This window comes from Chrysemys picta, chromosome 23 (genome assembly GCF_011386835.1).
Source record: "Chrysemys picta bellii isolate R12L10 chromosome 23, ASM1138683v2, whole genome shotgun sequence".
In the NCBI taxonomy this organism is placed as follows: Eukaryota; Metazoa; Chordata; order Testudines; family Emydidae; genus Chrysemys; species Chrysemys picta.
The window spans coordinates 4,698,127-4,721,329 of record NC_088813.1 but is presented as its reverse complement, the minus strand read 5'-3'; the positions used below and the strand labels follow the sequence as shown (position 1 = coordinate 4,721,329).

Sequence of the window (23,203 nt, the reverse complement as noted above, 5' to 3'; positions counted from 1 at the left end):
ATCCCAATCATAATGTGATGGAGCATCGACTAGCTCTTCCCAACCAAGCTATGTATGGTTCAGCAGGGGAGACTGAATTAAACATCAGAGGCAAAAAAAAATTCAGCTGAATACAGCCAGTTCAAAAACAACTTATTGGAAAAAATATTTGTTCACCAATAAAAAATAATGCGCCTTATGATCATAGATCTATGACTTCTGTTAAACACGGGAATGTTTGACGCTTCAAGGGGAAGGAAACAAAAGTCTCGAGGGAAGTGGGATACCAGGAGGAAGCACTAGCAGGAGAGTGCAAGAAGCAGGACAATCAGCGAGTTATCTTAAGTGCCTAGATACAAATGCAAGAAGCCTGGGAAACAAGCAGGGAGAACTGGAAGTCCTGACAGAGTCAAGGAATTATGATGTGATTGGAATAACAGAGACTTGGTGGGATAACTCACATGACTGGAGTACTGTCATGGATGGATATAAACTGTTCAGGAAGGACAGGCAGGGCAGAAAAGGTGGGGGAGTTGCATTGTATGTAAGAGAGGAGTATGACTGCTCAGAGCTCCGGTAGGAAACTGCAGAAAAACCTGAGAGTCACTGGATTAAGTTAGAAGTGTGAGCAACAAGGGTGATGTCGTGGTGGGAGTCTGCTATAGACCACCAGACCAGGGGGAAGAGGTGGACGAGGCTTTCTTTCGGCAACTGACAGAAGTTACTAGATCACAGGCCCTGGTACTCACTTCAATCACCCCGATATCTGCTGGGAGAGCAATACAGTGGTGTACAGACAATCCAGGAAGTTTTTAGAAAGTGTAGGGGACAATTTCCTGGTGCAAGTGCTGGAGGAACCAACTAGGGGCAGAGCTCTTCTTGACCTGCTGCTCACAAACAGGGAAGAATTAGTAGGGGAAGCAAAAGTGGATGGGAACCTGGGAGGCAGTGACCATGAGATGGTCGAGTTCAGGATCCTGAAGAAAGGAGAGCAGCAGAATATGGACCCTGGACTTCAGAAAAGCAGACTTTGACTCCCTCAGGGAACTGATGGGCAGGATCCCCGGGGAGAATAACATGAGGGGGAAAGGAGTCCAGGAGAGCTGGCTGTATTTTAAAGAATCCTTAGTGAGGTTGCAGGAACAAACCATCCTGATGTGTAGAAAGAATAGTAAATATGGCAGGCGACCAGCTTGGATTAACAGTGAAATCCTTGCTGATCTTAAACACAAAAAAGAAGCTTACAAGAAGTGGAAGATTGGACAAATGACCAGGGAGGAATATAAAAATATTGCCCAGGCATGCAGGAGTGAAATCAGGAAGGCCAAATCACAATTGGAGTTGCAGCTAGCAAGGGATGTTAAGAGTAACAAGAAGGGTTTCTACAGGTATGTTAGCAACAAGAAGGTCAGGGAAAGTGTGGGGCCCTTACTGAATGGGGGAGGCAACCTAGTGACAGAGGATGTGGAAAAAGCTAATGTACTCAATGCTTTTTTTGCCTCTGTCTTCACGAACAAGGTCAGCTCCCAGACTGCTGCACTGGGCAGCACACTATGGGGAGGAGGTGACCAGCCCTCTGTGGAGAAAGAAGTGGCTCGGGACTATTTAGAAAAGCTGGACAAGCACAAGTCCATGGGGCCGGATGCGCTGCACCCAAGGGTGCTAAAGGAGTTGGCTGATGTGATTGCAGAGCCATTGGCCATTATCTTTGAAAACTCATGGCGATCTGGGGAGATCCCGGATAACTGGAAAAAGGCTAATGTAGTGCCCATCTTTAAAAAAAGGGAAGAAGGAGGATCTGGGGAACTACAGGCCAGTCAGTCTCACCTCAGTCCCTGGAAAAATCATGGAGCAGGTCCTCAAGGAATCAATTTTGAAGCACTTAGAGGAGAGGAAAGTGATCAGGAATAGTCACCAAGGGCAAGTCATGCCTGACTAACCTAATTGTCTTCTATGATGAGACAATTGGCTCTGTGGATGAGGGGAAAGCAGTGGACGTATTATTCCTTGACTTTAGCAAAGCTTTTGATACGGTCTCCCACAGTATTGTTGCCAGCAAGTTAAAGAAGTATGGGCTGGATGAATGGACTGAATGGACTATAAGGTGGATAGAAAGCTGGCTAGATCGTCGGGCTCAACGGGTAGTGATCAATGGCTCCATGTCTAGTTGGCAGCCGGTATCAACCGGAGTGCCCCAAGGGTCGGTCCTGGGGCCAGTTTTGTTGAATATCTTCATTAATGATCTGGAGGATGGTATGGACTGCACCCTCAGCAAGTTTGCAGATGACACTAAACTGGGAGGAGTGGTAGATATGCTGGAGGGTAGGGATAGGATACAGACAAATTAGAGGGTTGGGCCAAAAGAAATCTGATGGGGTTCAACAAGGATAAGTGCAAGGTCCTGCACTTAGGACGGAAGAATCCCATGCACTGCTACAGACTAGGGACCGAATGGCTAGGCAGCAGTTCTGCAGAAAGGACCTAGGGGTCACAGTGGATGAGAAGCTGGATATGAGTCAACAGTGTGCCCTTGTTGCCAAGAAGGCTAACGGCATTTTGGGCTGTATAAGTAGGAGCATTGCCAGCAGATCGAGGGACGTGATCATTCCCCTCTATTTGGCATTGGTGAGGCCTCATCTGGAGTACTGTGTCCAGTTTTGGGCCCTACACTACAAGAAGGATGTGGAAAAATTGGAAAGAGTCCAGCAGAGGGCAACAAAAATGATTAGGAGGCTGGAGCACATGACTTATGAGGAGAGGCTGAGGGAACTGGGATTGTTTAGTCTGCAGAAGAGAAGAATGAGAGGGGATTTGATAGCTGCTTTCAACTACCTGAAAGGGGGTTCCAAAGAGGATGGATCTAGACTGTTCTCAGTGGTGGAAGATGACAGAACAAGGAGTAATGGTCTCAAGTTGCAGTGGGGGAGGTCTAGGTTGGATATTAGGAAACACTATTTCACTAAGAGGGTGGTGAAGCACTGGAATGGGTTCCCTAGGGAGGTGGTGGAATCTCCTTCCTTCGAGGTTTTTAAGGCCCGGCTTGACAAAGCCTGTCTGGGATGATTTAATTGGGGATTGATCCTGCTTTGAGCAGGGGGTTGGACTAGATGACCTCCTGAGGTCCCTTCCAATCCTGATATTCTGTGATTCTATGATTCAGTACAAGCCTGACCCATATTGTTGACTACATCAAATTTAATAGGGTGTAATGTGCACTGATAATGCACAATGTGCATTATGTGTGTAAGTGAGCCAAATGTTCCATTATTGTTTTCAGCGTTGGTATCTCTCGGGCATTGTAAGATGAGTACAGTGTGCAATTCATCAGCCTGGATACAATTTACTGACTTGGGGGAAATTGCCAGAAAATGGTCCGATCTGAGTCATTTCCCCACAGCCCCACCAGTTGTAGAAGACGCTGTTAGAACAAAAGGGATGACAAATTGCATTACTGAAATGAAAATCAAATATGGAACTTCACAAGAGGTTTAAATGTGAAGGGTTTAGTAAGAGCCTTGCACAAAGTCTGAGGGCTTGTCTACGCCTAAAACACTGCAGCTGCGCCACTGAGCGCTTCAGTGTAGACACGACCTATGTCAGTGGGAGGGGTTCTCCCATTGGCAGGGGTAATCCACCTCACTGAGAGGTGGTAGCTAGGGTGACAGAAAAATTCTTCCTTTGATCTAGCCCTGTGGACACAGGGACTTAGGTTGCCTTAATTACACTGCTCAGGGGTGTGGATTTTTCACACCCCTGCCTGATATAGTTATACTGACCTAATTTTCTGAATGGGTGTCATTAAAGACCCAGTTAAAGGACTTGGGTGGAGTAGCTGAGCTCCACAGAGATGCTTCAGAACTGCATCTGAAAAAGAAGAAAGGCCCTGCACAGGAAAACAGGACAAACCCTGAGGCCTGCTCTATGCTAGAAAATTAGGTTGGCTTAACTGCATCACTCAGGGGTGTGAAAAATCCACATGCCTGAGTGGCCTGGTTCAACTGACCGAAGTCCCTGTATAGAGAGCACTAAGTCCCCATGTAGACTAGCTATTGCCTCTCAGGGAGGTGGATTACCTACGCCAATGGGAGGATCCCTCCCGCTGACATAGGTAGTGTCTACACTGAAGCGCTACAAGGGCATAGCTGCAGTGTTTTAAATGTAGACATACCCTGAGTGTAAACATGGTGCCAGTTTTCCAGACACATAACTTTTAACTTTCTTGCCTTTGCCTTCCCACGGAAAGGTTGCTAAAGTAAATCCAGAGTGACTCCTCCTCAGAGATCCTTTTTCATGACATAGGCAAGTCCAAGGCCCTGCAACCTGATTTTGTAATGGATGGGCTCCCCGGGTTTCCCCGTTGTCATGGCAACTCCGAGCCCTTGTTGGGAATCAGCTCGATTGGATTCTTTTGTTTCTGCCTTGTCTGGACTCTGATTGCATCTTGGGGCATCTATTTCACCTCCCTGCTTTCAGCTGCCCACAGCTTGCGCTGTTCTCATCAAATCCATGGGACAGCTGCCCTCCCGCATGGAATCCACCTGAAATCATTGGTCTGCCAAGCTTCAGGACCCCTGCAGCCTGCCTACTCTGCATGTCGAGTCACAGAACCAGAACAAGTTCTACATGGTTTGATAGGGACCCAGTTCTGGGCATGCAAATGGGCGGAGGGTGCACAGGGTCTTCTTTTCCCTGATACTCCTCTCCCAGGCATCGGTGCAGGGGCCAGCTGAATCATGAATGTTCATGAGCCTGGTCACAGGATGCAGGGGACGGGGGCTTTGTCTTCTCTGCACAGAGAGGTGTGTTTTTACACTTAGATCACTGACTCAGTGTAAAAGCCTAATGTAGACAAGGCTCTGTTGTTTTTTCCCCAACGTTGCTAGTGCAAGTCAACCCCAGGAGCCGGCCACATGGATGACCTCAACTAGCTTCATCGAGGTATAAACTACCTGTGCTTTGCCTCCACTAGGATTTTCCATCCAGTGAGCTATCTTGATGTAAAAAACCACCTCTTTTTGCCATGGAGATCTGGCCTGTTACAGCTGCCAGTGGTGCTGTGTAGCACGTGGGGAGTGGCTGGGTGAGGACATGGATGCAATACAAAGTGGTGAAATGACTCACCCAAGACCACAGAGTAAGTCAGTGGCAGAGACATGATTAGAGCTCAGGACTTCCTGGCTCACAGTCCCTGTTATTAATTATTTGCACGGTGGTAGCTGCTGACAAGCAGGCAACTGAAGCCTTTGTCATGTGGCTCTAGCGAAGACTGTTTCACAGTGGTCCCCAAACTTTTTACCTTCTGCCCACCCTTGCCCCGTCCATGCCCCCCCAGATGGGGCTGGGAGCAGAGCTGCGGCTCCAGGAGGGGGGGATGTGGACAGGGATCAGGAGGCTGAGACAGGGACAACAGCTGTGGGCAGGTGTGGGGCCAGCATCTGGGAGCCCTGGGCATGGGACCAGCAGCCGGGGCCACGGCAAGGAGCGGAGCTGGGTAGCGCTCCCTCCCGCCCCCCTGACCCCAGTCCCAGCTGCACCCCCTGCACATTTCTTCATGCCCCCCTAGGGGGGGCGTGACCCATAGTTTGGGGACTTCTGCTTTTGCTTATCTCCTGGATGGAAAAGACCACGAATGCCCATGTTAGAAATAGGATGGGAGAGAAGAGAGATTTCCCTGCTGTTGGAAATCAAGTCGCAAACCCCGGCCTGCTAGGTTCATGGAGTAGGGCCACTTGAACCCTCCATGCAGCAGCCTGCTGGCCAGAGCTTCCCTGGGACCCACAAAACCCCGCCCTAGCATGAGTCTCCGCCCCTGAGGTCTGATTGGCAGAGTGTCAGAGCAGCTGATTGGTTCATTGGCCCTACTTAGCCAGCTGCAGGCCCAGGAAGCTGTCTGAACCAATGGCTCCACCCTGCTCTGGACTGTGTGCTGTGTGCTTCCCGCTCCTGCTTCTGCTGCCCCAGCTCGGTTTCCTGGCTTCCCGACCCAGCTCGGTTTCCTGGCTTCCGACTTGTGGTTCCCGATCTCCAGTTTGTCTCCTGCTTCTGACCTCCCGGTATCCTGACCCAGCCAACTCTTGACTCCTATCTCATGGCTGTGAACTCTACCTCCAACAAGTCTGGCTGCCCAACAACCCAGCCGGGATACTTACGTACGTTGGTCAGATCAGGCATAGAGATGGAAATAACCTAGAGAAAGTTTTCATGGTGGTGGGTCATTATATTAGGGGATGACACACCCCAGTTTGTTACACTCGAGTGCCCTGTCCCTTTATCTTCCGTACACCTGCAATGTACACCAATTTCACTACCTCCATGGAAACCGTGCACCCTCATTCACGGTTTCACCTCAGTTGAACCCTCTTCTTAGCACAAGGCACTTGGACAGTCTATAGTAAAACCAAACTGGAGTTTGTTTTACAGATCTTAGACACAGATTCAAATAAAAGCAAGTATAAAGGTTTGGGAGCATAAGGTTACAAGTAAAAGAAAAACATGATACACAATGTAGATCCTATACTAATTAACAAGTTACTTTCCTGTCTAATAAGGTGTTTCTCCTTCTTAGAAATTCTGCATCTTATCAGGGGGTTAGATTAGATGGCCCTTGTAATCCCTTCTAACCCTATGGTTCTGTGATTCTCACCCAATGGTTAGTTCTTACAGCACTTGTCCAGTTCAGAAAGACTGGACCCACCTTTCCTGAGACACCCCTGCTGACAGAGTCAATTCATCTCTCACCCTCGGGGTCCCCTACTTAGAGATGTTTCTAGGGCTTCTTTTGTCTTTGTAAATGCCCAAGCTGGTACTTGGTCCAGACAGCAAAGACAGGGCTGGCTCCAGGGATGTCCATAATTCTCAGTGTTAACTTAGTTAGCCCCGAGATCCGCCTCACCTCCGGGGACAGGTTTCACTTTGACAATTTTGAAACCTAATATTCTACATTTGACATATCTCATAAGCTATTTCCCGGACACATATCTCGGCATCACCACGATGATCAGCTCATTTTTAGCTTTCGGCGGGGACCACACACAACCCCTTTGGGTGAAAAATGGAGAAGATGGTCAGACATGGATAATATACCTGCCTGGGCTTGGCTGCATCACAGGTACCTGCCTCAAAGAGTTTATAATCTGAGGATAAAACAAGAGACAACAGAAGTAGACAGACCAATGGGGGAGCACAAGGAAACAGTGACCCAATACTGGCCAGCGTGATTGGCAGGGGTCTCTGAACACTGGCAATCTCACCACCATCAAGTTTGTTGGAGGCGTCACAGGGAGGATTTTGGGGTGGGATTTGAAGAAGGACAATGTGGTGGATGTTTATGGGGCAGCCTGGGAGAAAGCACAAAGGTGCTGGGGCTGGCACCATGGGCTGATCGGAGGCAGGAGTTGACATCTCAACAGTGATAGGTAGGGTGGGGATAGGCCATGGCGGGCTTTGAAAGAGAAGTCAAGTACCTTGTGTTTGGTGCAATAGAGAAGGGGCAGCGGTGGAGAGAAGCAAAGAAAAGGGTGATGTGTCATCAAAGCAACAGAATAGCGAAGTCCGGTAACCACACCAGCTCCCTTGATGGTGCAGTATTACATGCGGCTCTGACAATGCACCAAGCTTTTCCCACAGGATCAGAGTGCTAACTAGCCTTTGTTGTGTTTCTTTCTCCTCGGTGTGAAGGGCATTTAGATTAAGGGAAAAGCAAGTAAAGGAGTTTCTTCAGGAGAGAGCACGGTGTGTGTGTCCCCTCTATAACAGGCTGCATCGGAACGGAATATGCAGCAGAGTCCCAGAAATTTAAAGGTGCAGTGCACAAAACCAGTTCCGTTAGCAACAGATGCCACAACCTTCAGAGGCTTTGATGAGGGGCTGCAGCATCCTGGACTTTTCACGTGGTGGTGAGTCAAAGCTTTACGTGAGAGCAAGAGAGGGAGCACATTATATAACAGACATTTGCAGAAAATGTTGCATCTGTGCTAAATTTCCTGCCAGCCTTCATCCATTTGTGCTGTGAATACTTGTGCAGTTGGGCTGAAGGAATGAATTATTCAGAGTAACCTGTGTGCTGAACCCGCTCCGTACTGAGGCTGTGTGAGAGAAAGCAGGCGGCGATTGCTTGAGTGTCAGCGGCCTGAGAGCAGGAAAGGAAGGGAGGCAGCGGGTCCGAGAAGAGCAGGGCAAGCAGGATAGATGGCCCACGGGCAGCCCCTATCTCATGGCCTTCCCTGCAGTTTCCATCTGGCATCAGGAGCATCCAGCCTAGAGGTCTAAGATTGGGTTTATACCGTCACCCAAGCATTTATAATTCAGGGGATGAGATGAAATGTGATGCATGAGCCCACTTTGGAGCCCTAAATTTAGCTAACAGCGTAAAAGCATAAATATGTAACAGCAGCAGCAGCAACATGTGGGCTTTCGATCAGTGGGGAACACAGGTAATAATGCAAGGAAGAAAGAACTCAGCAGCTGGCTGGTTAGTCAATGGAGAATCCTGTCCAGAAAGTCATGCTCTTGGTATTGAAAATCAAACCAGCCTTCCTACTCGAGATTTGTCCTAAGCCCAAATGAAAGACACCATGTTAGCTTAAAAGACTCAGTCCCAGGCACCCGATGGCATCGGTGGTAAGAAATGCTTTCTACTATCCGTGGCTGTGTAGGAACCTGCACCCTTCCCTCTCCTGCGAGGATCTTGGCTCTGTGACCCGTGTTTATCTCCTCCTGGAAAATAGGGAGACAACCATCCTGTCAGCATCATCTCCCCAGGGGAGGGTCAGCAGTCCCATTGCTAAAATTAGGCAAAGTACAAGAAGTCTGATCCCAGTGGGTACTGGCCCACTGAAGGCAAAAGAAAAATTCTCCTTGACCTCAACAGGCTCTAGGAAATGCACCATAGGGTGCAGTAGCAGGGATTAGAGACGGCTGAATTATTCATTGCTAATAAATTACCCCATGAATTTAGCCTTTTTCTCCAATTGTGAATCATTCATGAGCCAACCGTGATCTTTGCAAACAGATTCATTATTCCTAAAGATCCACTGACTTGCTCATGCAAACAAGTGGCAGGTTGTGTGTGTTTATCAATAGGTCACTTTGCCTATTTGCTGTTCATGGAGTGTGAACAGTCATCTAAGTCATGTCGTACTGTTACGGCTCAGTGATTGGCTGACAGAAGCTTTTGAAGCAGGGGAATAATGAACAGAAGGCAAATAAACAGTAACACTCTATGCACAAACACGCTTGTTCACCTGTGAATCCTGGGGTTCATCCAAAGAGCGATTGTTCCCCAAACACCCACTCACAAACAGTGACTAACAGGGGTGTTATGTTCATGGCATACACACAGCAAAGTTAGAGTATTTTATGTTTTTATCTTTCTGGACGGTTGCAACGTAACACAACTTTATCCAGAACCTGAGCACACAAGAACCAAATGCAGAGAGAGAGACAAAGCAGGCTGCTCCCTAAGGCAAAGAGGCACCACTGACCCCACCTTGCTGTAGGCTGGCTCTGCAAACTGACTGACTTCACAAGGCCCAGATTGCACACTTCTGTACAGAGCCTCCTAGCCTGCAGCAGGATGGGGAAACCCCTTACAGACTTGGTGTTTCTGCAGCATTCAGCCAGCTGTAGCGAGGAGTGGGTCTGGAGTGTATCGACAAGGGATCTCAGACTTTGTCATAGTGCGGCCCACATCTCAGTGGCTCTTTGTTCCCATCTCCTGGGCAGAGCTTTGAAAGAGGATTATGAGCATTGAAAATTTTCAATCCCAACTTTTTTTCTGTGGGGAACTGGGTTTTTGCCAAAACATTTTTGCAGAATATTTTCTGCTTTCTTTAAAATGTTTGAATTTTCATCGGGAAACCAAACCCCACCATTTCAATGTGTGTTTTTTTGACAAAAAGTACAAATTTTCCACTGGAAAAATCTCCCTAGTTTCCAGCCCGTTCTCGTGGTGGGTGTCTGAAGGGACGCAGGGAGAGCCTGCTGCTCATGACGTTTTAACATCACGATTGTTATCCATTGGAAAGCAGGGCCGGTCTGGGTCCTGACCCAGCCACAAGGACGCTGCCCTCCTGGGGCAGCTGGAGGGAGGAGAATTGTGAGCTCTCAGGCGGGGCAAGGGATGGAAATTGTTAACACAAGCTCAGAAAATGGGGTAAGGGGCCTTTCTATACAATCTGCAGCCTCTCGTGAGATGTCCAGAGCAGAGAGTTAGGCTAGTTGGCTGCAAACCACAGATACCAGGCCTTAACCAGTCATCTGGCATGGGAGATAGAGCCCAAGCCCTAAAACCACAGATCATCATGGGCAGTAGAATCAGGGTTTGTATCTTCTGGGGAAATCTATCTAAGGTCCGTATATGGCCTGATTACCTCACACTCCTTAATGTGTTCATCTCCACAAAGCTCCCTGTCAGGAAAGATTGGGGAACAGAGGCACAGAGAGACTAAGAGCAAGTCTACACACTGCACCGATGCAGCTGTGCTGCTGTAGCACTTAAGTGAAGATGGACTTAGGCTGATGGGAGAGCTTCTCCCAGCAACATAGCGCTGTCTACACGGGGGGAAGGTCGGTATAACTGCGTCGCTCGGGATGTGGATTTTTCACCCCCTGAGCGATGTAATTACACCCATATCGGTCTGTACTATAACCTGGCCTAAGGTCACACAGGAAATCTGGCAGAACAGGGAACTGAACCTGGGTCTCCTAAGTCATAGGCTAGTGCCCTACCCACTGGGCATTCCTTCTGACTCAGCCACTGGAGAGTGCAGATGTACTGCAGCAGATCTTACTGCATCCGGAAGAGGGCAGCAATGCACAGACACTCCCCCACCCCACCCCAAGGATGTTACAAGGGACAGACCCCTTATTGCAAGCTGGATTCCCAGTGACATCTCCAGTCTTGCAGAGTCACAGATGCTGGGAATGGACCAGCCTTCTCCAGCCTTCTAGGCCCATCCCCACTGCAGCATGTTCTCCAGCCTTTTGTCCAGTCAAGTTTTAACCTCTCAAGCGACTGACTGGGAGACGGTTTCACAGCCGAGCTCATCTCACTCCTCAGACGCGTTTCCACCAGTGCCGGTTTACAATGGCGCCATGGAGCCAGGCCCATGCTCAGAAGGGGCTCCGGTCTGCTCTGCTTGCACTGTGCCCTGAGACCCCGCCAGCCCGCTGGTTCCCCCCCACCCCGCCCACCACTTGCTCCTCTCGGCCTGCCTGCCCGCCGGCTGAGGGGTCCTCTCCATCCCCTGGCCCCACCCGCCGGCTTCTCTCTGCCTCCTGGCTGGACACCAGTGCACCTCTGGCTCCGGGCCGTGTCTGCTTCCCACCGCCTGTGGGGCCCCGCCTGTCTCCCCGGACTGATGCAGAAGCCTGGCCAGTCTCGGCCAGTTGGGGGGCAGGGGACAGTGTGGGGGGCTTGGCTGGGCCCCTCCGGGCAAGTGGGTCCTGAGGGAGCCTGGCTGAGGCAGGCCCTGGCCTGGTTGATCGGCACATGCCACTCCCGAGGGGCCAGAGCGATTCCCCACCTCGGGACCAGCCCTGGCTGCACTGGCAGCTCAGCCCAGCAGACACAGATGCAGGGCCGGTGAGTATGGCCAGGCAGCAGGGCGTGAGGGAGTGGGTCTCTGGAAGGCCGGAGGGTGCTGGGCTGTGAGGGGGTGGGGAAGATCTGTGTGTTGGGGCACTAGGGAGCGGGGGTTCTGGGGAGGGGGTGCTGGGCAGTTGTGGTGGCAGGAAGGCGCTGGGCATGGGTGGTGGTGTGCAGGGCGCTGTGCATTTGTGGCAGGGTCGGGGGAGGGGGCGCTGGGTATAGTGGGTCCGGGAGGTTCTGGCCATAGGGAATCGGGGGGGTGTTCCAGTGCTGGGCGGGGGGGATGTGTGGTGTGGCACGGGCCCACCCCCGAGGGGAAGGGGCATGCTGGCAGCACGCAGCCGGTGGGCCATTGTGTGCCTGGCAACTGCTGGTTTGTAAATAGTGCCCTCGCACTGGGCTGGGAGAAGCAGGGCCGCCTCTGCCATGCCCTGCCCCTGGCCGGCCCCTGACTCCGGGGACTGACCCCCGCGCACCATGCTCCATTGCCCCCATGTTTGGCGCCAGGCCCACAAAAGGTTAATCCAGCCCTGGTTTCCACTGCAAGTGGCCTTTTGCTTCATTCCTTCCCCTTCCTCCACCCTAACCAGCGCCTCACCTTCCAGGGCACTGCCAATCCCCTCTGCATTGCCCATGCACCCTCCAGCTCCCACCAGCCTCTCTTGGGCTTTGAGGGGCCAGCCAGCCGGCCTCTCTCCGGCCTGCCTCTCTCCAGCCTTGCCTGCCGGGATGTGTTTGTTTCCTATGGAGGTATTTGCCCAGGCACATTCTGTGTTAATGCCTGTGGCTTCGATCCATAGCCACCAGTGTGTGCTCCAGCACTGGGGGAGCAGGTTGGACACGGGGGCAAGGTGAAGCGCTGGGCACTGAGCGGGGAGAAATCTCCGGGTCTGGCGCAATCATTGCCCCGCTGTCATGGGGCGGGCTGGGTGGAGAATGGGCATGTCTGACAGAGAAGGGGCTCTCAGCTACCTGCTCCCCTCGTAGGCCTCACTCCAGCTGCTAGGCAACGCTCTCAGTAGTGCAGGGTCGAGTCTGCTGCGCTCCCCTGCTCTGCAGGGCCTGGGGCTTCTAGCCCGGGTGCTCTGCACCTCCGCTGGGCTGGATGAAGCCCTCGAAGCCACGGCCCGGTGCAAAGCAGGAGGCTGTTTGTCCCGCGTCCCTTTGATCTGGATTATTGCTCCAGCAGCATGAGCGCAATCAAAGCATCCTCCTCCACCTGCCCGGTGCCTCCCCAGGGCTGGAGAGCCACGGGGCACACAGGCAACGCAGCTGGTGATTACAGACCTCTCCAGAGAGGTCCTTGTAGTTACCAGCATGCCAGGGGAAGGATCAGCTTCCCCAGGCAGCCCCCTGTGGTTCCCACAGCGGACTGGAGAGACCTCAGCATGGGGCCTCTCCTAGGCAGGGCCAACTCCACACAGGCAGCAGGAAGGAGCCTCGCTCCAGCCTTCATGCTTGACAGGATGACGGTAAGTGGACGGGAAGGCGAGCTGGCAGCCCGCGTCTCGCAACCAGAAGCAGGTTGCTGCTTAGCAAATCGCAGAGGATTTAACTGGGGAGGCAACTAAAGAGACGTGACAGAGAGAGACGCAGCCGGGACTCGCCTAGAGTTTAGGGAACTTCTCTTCACACTAAGTGGCTGAGTCACCGAGTGGGAGAAAGGCGCGGTTGCTGCTGGCATGTGGCCAGGGGTGGGGAGTGACGAGTGACTCCGGGTCTCTGGAGGTGTTGGGGCAGGGGCTCCACATTCAGAGCAGGGGGCTCCACTAGGGAAAAGGTCAATGTACGGAAATCCCCTCCCAGCGCTCAGGTCGTCTGCATAGCCACATCCTGCCGCTGCTTGGATTTTAATGTGTGGCTTCTGGGGCAAATTCTGTGCCAACATGCATCTCGTACGGCCCCCTGGGGGCCACCAGCAGCAGCGGGGCTGTGAGTCAGGGGAGAAGAGGGTCCACTGAGCTATAGATTTTGTTGTAGCACGAAAAAGAAACATGAGCTATATTTTGTTTTGGTTGTGTTGCATATGAAGTGGACAGGGAAGTGAGGGAACAACATTTAGGGAGTGGAGGCCTTTACTTCAATTCATGCACCGTCCAAATCTATCGTTTTCCATAGCACCAGAAGAACCATTGGTCGCTTGGGTGAATCTGGTTAGTGGAACTGCTTCTAGCTGAGGGTTTAAGAATGAATTTAACTTCTTAGAGCCAAGCACGGCTTAGGGGTTGATCCTGCCACCAGCCCTGAGCCTGGGACTTCCGTGGCTGTGAGGGGCACTCAGAGATTTGCAGGACTGATCCTTCCTTGCAAGGTGAGAGCTGTGCACTGTGGTGTATGGAAAACTGTATTAAAAAGTGTAAGCTATCATTTAAAATCCTCAGGGGTTTCCTGGTCCTGCTTGCAGTCTAGGAGGCTCTGTAGGGAAGCGTGCTAACAGGAGTCAGTTTGCAGACAACCAGCAAGGTGGATGAGTTCTGAAGAGCTGCCTTAGGGAGCAGCCTGCTTTGTCTCTCTCTGGTTTTGGTTCTTGTGTGTTATGGTTCTGGATTTTAAGAAATAAAGTCATGTTACACTGCAACCTTCCAGCATATATTTTATAAGATGCATCTGAAGAAGTGGGTTTTTTACCCACAAAAGCTTATGCCCAAATAAATCTGTTAGTCTTTAAGGTGCCACCAGACTCCTCCTTGTTTTTGTGGATACAGACTAACATGGCTACCCTCTATACTCTATATTTTATATCCTACTACTCCGTGTGCATGTTAAAAACATAACATGAACTAGAGCTGGTCAAAAATTTTCAGACGCAATGTTTTTCCATCAGGAAATGCCACCTTATCCAAATCAAAACCTTGTGGTGGAATGTGACAGTTTTGATGGAATTTTATTTTGAAAAATAAATCGAAAACAAGTGCTTAATGTCCGTTCTGTATTTTCAAAGGGGAATCCAGTTTTTGTATCAAAATGACTTTTTATTTAGAATTTATTTTATATTAAATTACAGATTATAATATACCTTTTTCCAATGTCAGAATCAAAACAAAACATTTGAATTGACCCCAAATGATTTTTTCCCCAGATTTTTAAAAATTTGACCTCAGAATGAAAACAAACCTTGAAATTGCAGAATTTCCCAGGAATTCACTGCTTCTTGCCTAGCTCTGCTGTGCCCGTGTGAAGCAGGATCACCTCTCTGTCCTTGCCATGCCCTTTCTGAGAGGGTCTTTGAGCTTCAAACAGAAACAAGTGTCCCCACTACTGCATCTACCCAGTATTGTATTGAATGACAAACCCTAATCTCCTGGTGTATGTGATGCGGTTACTATACCTCTTGTGCCAGCCATTGCAGGAGCTGCTTGGGAGCCTCCGTAAGTGCAGCTCAGAGGGGCAGGCTGGCACCAGAATTAACACCCATACTGGAAACAACACGTGCAAAGCCTGATTCTGTCTCTTCCCTAAAGTCTTGTGGGTAAAGCACAGGACAGGGGCTTGGGAGACCTGGATTCTCCTCCTGGCTCTGCCATAGCCCATCTTATCTGACCTTGCCGAGTCACTTACCCTCCCTGTGCCTCAGTTTCCCATCTGTCAAATGCAGATAATAGTGCTTGTCTGCCTCCCAGGGTTGCTGCGAGGCTGGAGAAAGGCCTAATTAATGGGTCTAATTAAGGATGGATATTGGGGAATGGGGACCGAGTATGTCAATGATGCATTATAACAGGGGTGGCCAAACTGCGGCTTGCGAGCCGCATGTGGTTCTTTTACAGTTAAAGTGCGGCTCGCGGAGCCCCGGACTCCATCCCCATTCTCTACCTATCAGATTGGGGGGGGAGGAGCTCGGGCTTCTGCCCTGTGGTGGGGTCATGGGGCTAGGAGTTCTGCCAGAGACAAGGTTTGTCCCCCCGCAACAGCTTGAATCACACCCCCCCAGGCACACCCCGCCTTACCCTTAGCAGCCCCTCCCTGCAGCTCCCAGTGGTAGTAGTACCATGTGGCAAGGCAGCGGCAAACAGCTGGGACTGCAGGGTGAATTTGGCCACCCCTGCACTATAACGTTAGTAAGTGGGGGAACGTCTTCAAAACTCTGGGTTCGGGCCCTGCAGCCCTGACTCACGCAGCCACAGACTGACCCGTCACAAGGGTTGGCCTCTCAGGGTGTTTGTCCTGTGGGACAGGTTTGCCCCTCCCAAGATCGGCTGGGATAATCATAGTGCACATGCCTTTCCTTCACCCGCACGTCACACCCAGCAGGTGGCGTGTGGTGCTGCGTCAAAACATGCTCCCAAGGGGGGGCCGCTCACAGGCCCCCAAAGGGACACCGGACCCAGGAGCCATGTCTCTGGGACAAGGGGTCATTGACTTAAAACCCAGAAGATCCCGAAATCTAACAGAGGTGACAACTCTCCCGAGATGTGGGGCAGACCTTGGCACTTGCTTAGGACAGGAAGTGAAGAGAAGTGGTATATCCAATGGGCATGCAGCATGAATGTACCGCAAATAGGCAAAAATGAGAATTAACGTCCCCTATGGAAAGGGCCACAGGGCGCTTCCTAGCCAGGCACTTACCCAGCCTTCAGCACCAGAGTCTCCAAGCCCTTTCCAAGGATTTATGGCTAGATCCTCCCCACCCCCCTATGGGCAGGGCAGTGTCAACCTCCTCTGCTGTAGCTGGAGAGCTGAGGCCATGCAGGAGATCTGTGGCAGAGCAGGGAATTGAATCCAACTTGAGAGGCAGCAGGGTCTAATTGCGAAAGAGCGCTAGGCTGGGAGTAGAAAATGCGGAAGGGGGTTCCCAGCTGGGGGGACCTGGGTGAATCATTCTACCTCTGGCATCTCTGTTTCCTCGCCCACCTTGCGTCTCTCTTGTTTGTGTGATCGTAAGCTCCTTAGGGCAGGGACTGTCTCTCGCTCTACTCCTGCCTGTACAGCTCCTAGCACAATGTACCATCGACACCTGCCTGTACTTAGCCACCAGACCATCCTTCCTCTCCTGGACTTCAGAAAAGCAGACTTTGACTCCCTCAGAGAACAGATGGGCAGGATCCCCTGGGAAAATAACATGAAGGGCAAAGGGGTCCAGGAGAGCTGGCTGTATTTTAAAGAATCCTTATTGAGGTTGCAGGAACAAACCATCCCGATGTGTAGAAAGAATAGTAAAAATGGCAGGCGACCAGCTTGGCTAAACAGTGAAATCCTTGCTGATCTTAAACGCAAAAAAGAAGCTTACAAGAAGTGGACAAATGACCAGGGAGGAGTATAAAAATATTGCTCTGGCATGCAGGAGTGAAATCAGGAAGGCCAAATGGCACTTGGAGTTGCAGCTAGCAAGAGATGTTAAGAGTAACAAGAAGGGTTTATTCAGGTACGTTAGCAACAAGAAGAAAGTCAAGGAAAGTGTGGGCCCCTTACTGAATGAGGGAGGCAACCTAGTCATCGTTCCCCTTTATTCGACATTGGTGAGGCCTCATCTGGAGTACTGTGTCCAGTTTTGGGCCCCACACTACAAGAAGGATGTGGAAAAATTGGAAAGAGTCCAGCGGAGGGCAACAAAAATGATTAGGGGGCTGGGGCACATGACTTATGAGGAGAGGCTGAGGGAACTGGGATTGTTTAGTCTGCAGAAGAGAAGAATGAGGGGGGATTTGATAGCAGCCTTCAACTACCTGAAAGGGGGTTCCAAAGAGGATGGAGCTCGGCTGTTCTCAGTGGTGGCAGATGACAGAACAAGGAGCAATGGTCTCAAGTTGCAGTGTGGGAGGTCTAGGTTGGATATTAGGAAACACCATTTCACTAGGAGGGTGGTGAAGCACTGGAATGGGTTCCCTAGGGAGGTGTTGGAATCTCCTTCCTTGGAGGTTTTTAAGGTCAGGCTTGACAAAGCCCTGGCTGGGATGATATAGTTGGGAATTGGTCCTGCTCTGAGCAAGGGGTTGGACTAGATGACCTCTTGAGGTCCCTTCCAACCCTGAGATTCTATGATTCTATGATTCCTCTAATGAGCACCTCACCTATGTAACATCTCACCTACAAGCTGGCACCTACAGCAGCTGACTGGAATCATGGACCCCGGGACATAGCCCCAAATGCCAGCACATACATGATGACAACAGCTCCTTCGAGCATGGCTTTCGGGGAGGAGATAAAAGACCCCAGCACAGCCAGTAGGGCCCAAGAAGCTGGTGAGCTTGTTGCTACTGTAGCTGCTGCAAGACCAATGATCTGAGGTGCTTCTACAGCCTCCATCACCACGCTATCTGGTCAGCTCTCACTCTTTAATGTACTTACCCTGACAACACCCCTGCAAGGTAGGGTGGGGCTACTGGCCCCATTGGACAGAGGGGAAACTGAGAGACAGAGAGACTCACCCAAGGCCACACAGGAAGTCTGTGGCAGAGCAAGCACTTGACCCCTTATTTCCCAAGAGTTAGGCTAGCGCCCCCACCACAGCCCATCATCAGCGTCACTCCTTGGCAGCCCAAATCTTCTCAGGGTCCTTAAGGCGACGGCACTGAGCCGACCCTTCTGCCCAGGAGTCTGTAATAAACAACCTCCTCAAGCTGATCGGGGCTTCTTACAATACGGGCTGGCACTGGCTGCTGCGAGAGCATTTCAACACGGGGCAGACATGGCCTGCAGCTCTCACGTGGCAGCTGGCGCTGCTGTATGCTTCTGTCTCTCCAAGGCTCGATTGTTGCTTGTGTCTGGCGTCCCGCAGGCCTCCCCTCCATCTCACACTGCAGAGAGGGAGCATGTTGCAAACCACTTAAGGTTCATTTTCCCCTGGATTTATTGAGTGTATTGAGTCCCCTGCAGTGTTCCCGTACTCATCAGTAAATACACACAGCTGTCTGAAACCTTCCACACACAGCCCTGAACTGAGCCGGGGGGCGGGGGGGAGAGCAAACAACAGCAGGTGACGTTCTGGGACGCACAGAGAATGGAATTGAGTAATGGCCAGGCCCATAGGAATTCTTTCCAGTCTCTAAATCCTTTCGCAGGCTCAGAGAGGGGAGCCAGGGTCAGGCAGCGTCAGGGCATAAAGTGATCACCTGCAAGAGCCAGGAAGGATATTCTCCCCCACTCACGTGGCCCTGTCCTGCAAGGGGCCATGGACCTGCCCCAGTCATGCACAGGCCCGGTGCCCTGGACCCATGCACTGACTCTGTTCCTCATTGTCCCGGCCCCATGGTAGCGTGGTCGCCATGCCAGTGTGCTCCCAGGGGCTCCCCTTGGCGCGTAGGGATAAGATCGATATGACCTGGACCCACGTGATCTTGTCAATTCCAAGGGAGACAATGTCTTTCTCTCTCTGGTCTTCCCCCTAGCCAGGCCTAGTCTGCACCCATTCCCCTTCCATGGATCCCTGGAGAGGCCTCCATTGGGACCATTCTGCAGACAGAGGATGACCTTCCCTCTTCTGCACAGTGGCAGGGGGTGGGCCCCTTGGTGCACCGCTCTCAGAGGTATGAGCCAGGGCCATCTGATGAAGGGACCTCGTCATGCTAGAAAGCAGGGAGGCTGTGGATTGGTCTCTAGGCCAACGATCAACGGGAAGGCGTGTGTCCCGCTGCTTGGCAGCCAGCCCCGCAGGTCAAGCGAGGAAAGCAACCAATGGGCTCTGAAGGGAAAGGAACTGCCAGGTGCAGGGGAACCAAAGGAGGTTTTCACATGAAGGGACAGGGCACTGGCGTCTCTATAAAAGACATTGTGCCCAGCTAATGAGAGAGAGAGAAGACACAGAAACTGTTGCCACAGTCAGGGATGTGTGTGTGACGGCCGCTGTCTTGGCTGGCACCAGGGATTGAACTGGGGACCTCCAGAGCTAAAAGCATGAGCTGCTATAGCTTGAGCTAAAAAGCCACCTCTTGGTTAATACTATAAAGAGCCTCATGTTCTCAGTGACTTGAACCTGTATCTGAGTTATTGACCCTGTATCTCCTGAGTCCCAGTCCAGTGCCTTCTCCATAGGCCCCTCCCACTTCTCACTCTGCATTGTGTGTCTGGGAGCCTGGAAGCCAAATTCTTCAATGCAGGAACAGGGGATGCTAGGGTGAGTTCTTTCCTAGAACAGAACCAAGCCTCTGGAGTGGGAAATATCAGCTTTGGGGTTTCCAGACGAAACAGTGAGTATTTCTATCCATTTCTATAAAGGACCCAGGTGGGACGAGCTGAAGAGTCTGCCTGGCTGATGCTATGCGCCTGTTATGAGAGTTGCTGTACTGTGAGCTGTCTCGGTGCGTGTGGCATGCATCACATGCTGGCAGGGGCCGTGGCATGTCCCTCCCAGACCAGTGACAATGGTGGGTTGTTAGAATTTAATCGCCACCTCTTCAGGGGGAACCACCATGACCCAATGGATTAGCTCCAGTCTAGGGAACCAGTTTTCTCCTGCCTCTCTGCAGGGGCTGGTGTTTGCAGAGCGGGAAAGCCCCAGACACAGAGCTACACACCCCAGGTCTTGATGCTTCTGAAAACCACGGAGGCTGCGTGAGTGGGGGAAGATTCGTAGGCCGTTTTGGGATGAGGTGGGCATGCGTTCGTCACAGAGGTGTCCAGTGTAACTGCAGACCAGCCGAGGCCAGGGAAGGCTAGCCAAGATCTGGAAGAGAAGCCATGAGCTGCCGGGGAATGATCTTGGGGCCCCAAGACGGCTCTGCCCGGGCCCAAGCAGCAATCCCGAGGCAGGGGAACGCATGCAAGTGTGTTCGTTACTTTGTGGAGATCACCGGAGCCCTCGTGCTGTGAGGAGCACTGGGGTTTTGGATCCGTGTGAAGTCTGCCCGTGCGCCGGTTGGTTCTCACTGCCGTGTGCCCCTGAAGAGCTATGGTGTCAGCAAGCCAGCTCACCCCTTCAACAGGCTGCTGGGGAGGCTTGGGGGAGACGAGGCTAATTTCAGGGCCTAGGTAACTGGATTGGGGGTGGTCCCAAGGGTGTCTAGATCCAGAGGCGGGTTAAGGTTTCGTGGGGCCATGGGCCACATCAAGTGGGGGGCCCCTCCCCACCCCTTCCGCCTGCAGTCCTGACCCCTGTTCTGCCCCGCCCCGTTCCACCCATGGTCTGCCCCATTCCGCTAGACTGCGGCCCCGCAACCCCATTTGCTGCTTTATGTCTCCCACCCCACTGCGGCTCCAAGACCAAAGCAACTAACAGGAGAGCCTGAGTGCGAGCAGAAGAGCTCTGATTTAATGGACACCTCCCTCCATTTCACTTACCTCCATTTCAATCCCCTGGTGCTCACTGCTGCATTGGTCAGGGGGTGATGTAGTTACAAGGGACTCGCGTTTTCAAAACTAAGCACTGAGTCTGGGGTCTCGCTTGAGACATTTGGGGCCTGATTTTCAGAGGGGCCGAGCACCTGCAGCTCTAGAGATAAAGGTGCTTCAGCAGCTCTGAAAATCAGGCCAAGCTGGACACTAAAAAGTGAAGATACCCCAAATCAACAGCCACGTTTGAAAGGTGAGGCTCAGGGAGTGTGTATGTGTAAGGCAGTCTAGCTTCCATCACCTTACACATCACCTCTGGCTTGGGCCTGCTCTTTGCAGCTCTACTTGCAGGAGGCTGTTTTACTTGACGTTAGCAGAAGGTAACTCTGTTTTTGCCTCCGTTTTCACCCCTCTGATCTCGAGTCTGATCCACTTACATTAAATAAAGAACAAAGTTCTTTCTAAAACTATTACCCCAAAGCTAATGTTAATGTTAATATTGGCTAGCAGTGGCTGCTGACCCAGTGGAGAATTCTCTCTGTTTTCAAATGCTTCTCTGGCAATCTCATAATGGGACGTCTATGTGTCAGTATGAACATGGCATCTTTTAAAAAATTCATGTGGAGCAGAGGGAGATGGAATGTGATGTGAAACAGGGAGGCAAAAAGACCTTGCCTCTTGCATGCAGAAAACGAGTCTCTTATCTATATCTGGGAAGCTATTTGAAAATACAGACAGTCTGTAACCAGAACCTTCTCTGTGAATCAGTGCAACTATGCTAGCGTAGGTAAAAGGCTGCAGGATATGACGCTGTTTACAATGTTTTGGTTACAGTGTGGAAACAAAATGGCATGGTCTTCGGCCCCAGTTTGGCTCCCCTACTTCATCAGGAGCTGAAATATTACAGTATAGCGTGTAGCACAGAAACTACTACCAGCATCCACAGCATTGCCTGCCAGGCCAGATCCACGAGCCATGGTGCAAGTACCACAGTGGCAGTGCAGGTTGTTGTCTATTTCAGAGGACCCTCCAGGACATAACGGTTAGTATAGACACCTGTTTGTTGGCCTGAAATAGAATTGGGGGTTTGATTTTTAATACTTTTACATTTTTACTAATATGTGTAAAGAACACTGAACAAAGACACTATGTGTTGCCTTTTTTACAACCAGATGGGGCTTTTAGTACAATAAGAAATCAATAAGGACTAGAGCTAGAACTGTTACAGGGTATGGTAAAAGTGTAATATACGAGCCTGGCCTTGGCCAGAACAAACCTCACTCCTTACCCCTCCCATCGGATACAAAAGAGGTGGAACGAAGACCCCAGACTCATGACCTTCCAAAATGGAACATGACCATAAGTTGTAAGGAGTGTGACTTGATGCGTGCATTGTAGGTATATTTGGACCTCCTAAGAAGGAGGAGGGAGGAATAGGGAACGGGGACACAGGTGAAGGCTCTGCGGTGTCAGAGCTGGGAAGGGGGACACGGGTAAAGGCTCTGCGGTGTCAGAGCTGGGAAGGGGGACACGGGTAAAGGCTCTGCGGTGTCAGAGCTGGGAAGGGGGACACGGGTAAAGGCTCTGCGGTGTCAGAGCTGGGAAGGGGGACACGGGTAAAGGCTCTGCGGTGTCAGAGCTGGGAACGGGGACACGGGTAAAGGCTCTGCGGTGTCAGAGCTGGGAAGGGGGACAGGGGTAAAGGCTCTGCGGTGTCAGAGCTGGGAACGGGGACACGGGTAAAGGCTCTGCGGTGTCAGAGCTGGGAACGGGGGACACGGGTAAAGGCTCTGCGGTGTCAGAGCTGGGAAGGGGGACACGGGTAAGGGCTCTGCGGTGTCAGAGCTGGGAAAACCGGGAAACATTCTCTGCCAGTGTGTTGAGCTCTGGACATGCTTGCTTGAAACTAACCCCAATAAACATCTCATTGCCTGCACTTTGGACTTCTGGTCTTCTGCTTTCTGTCTGCATGACAAAAACCAGGGGAGGAAGTGAAGGGAAAGCCCTCTAACAATAACCAACCAATTTAATGAGGCCAATATAACCAGTCTGAAAGATACCAAGGAAATACATAGTACCAAGCTGCATCTCTACAAAGATAAGTAAATCCTCACATGATATGCATGTAGCCAAACCCACTGTGGGCAACATGTCGCACGTTCTGTAGAGGAGTTTTGTCAAACACTGGGCTCATATTGACCAAGAATTGAATTATTAAGCAGATTAAAAAGCCATGCTTTGCACACATGCAACACATGCAACATTGAATCTGGAACCAGCGTGGTGTCACACGAAAGATCAAATTTTATGTTTCTGACCCCGTAGTGTCAAGTACCTTTCTCTATGATTATGAAACAAGAAGCACATTAAGTCAGAAGTGTTTCATCAAGGACTCTTTCAAGCTTATCAAGTGGCATAAGATAATAAGGTCAT

General features: G+C 51.2%; 1 protein-coding gene across 1 annotated transcript in view; it reads left to right on the top strand.

The window, feature by feature from the left end:
- Window positions 1-23,203, top strand: part of FABP3 (fatty acid binding protein 3) — a 258,275-nt gene that overhangs the window by 92,770 nt on the left and 142,302 nt on the right. The window lies entirely within an intron of this gene.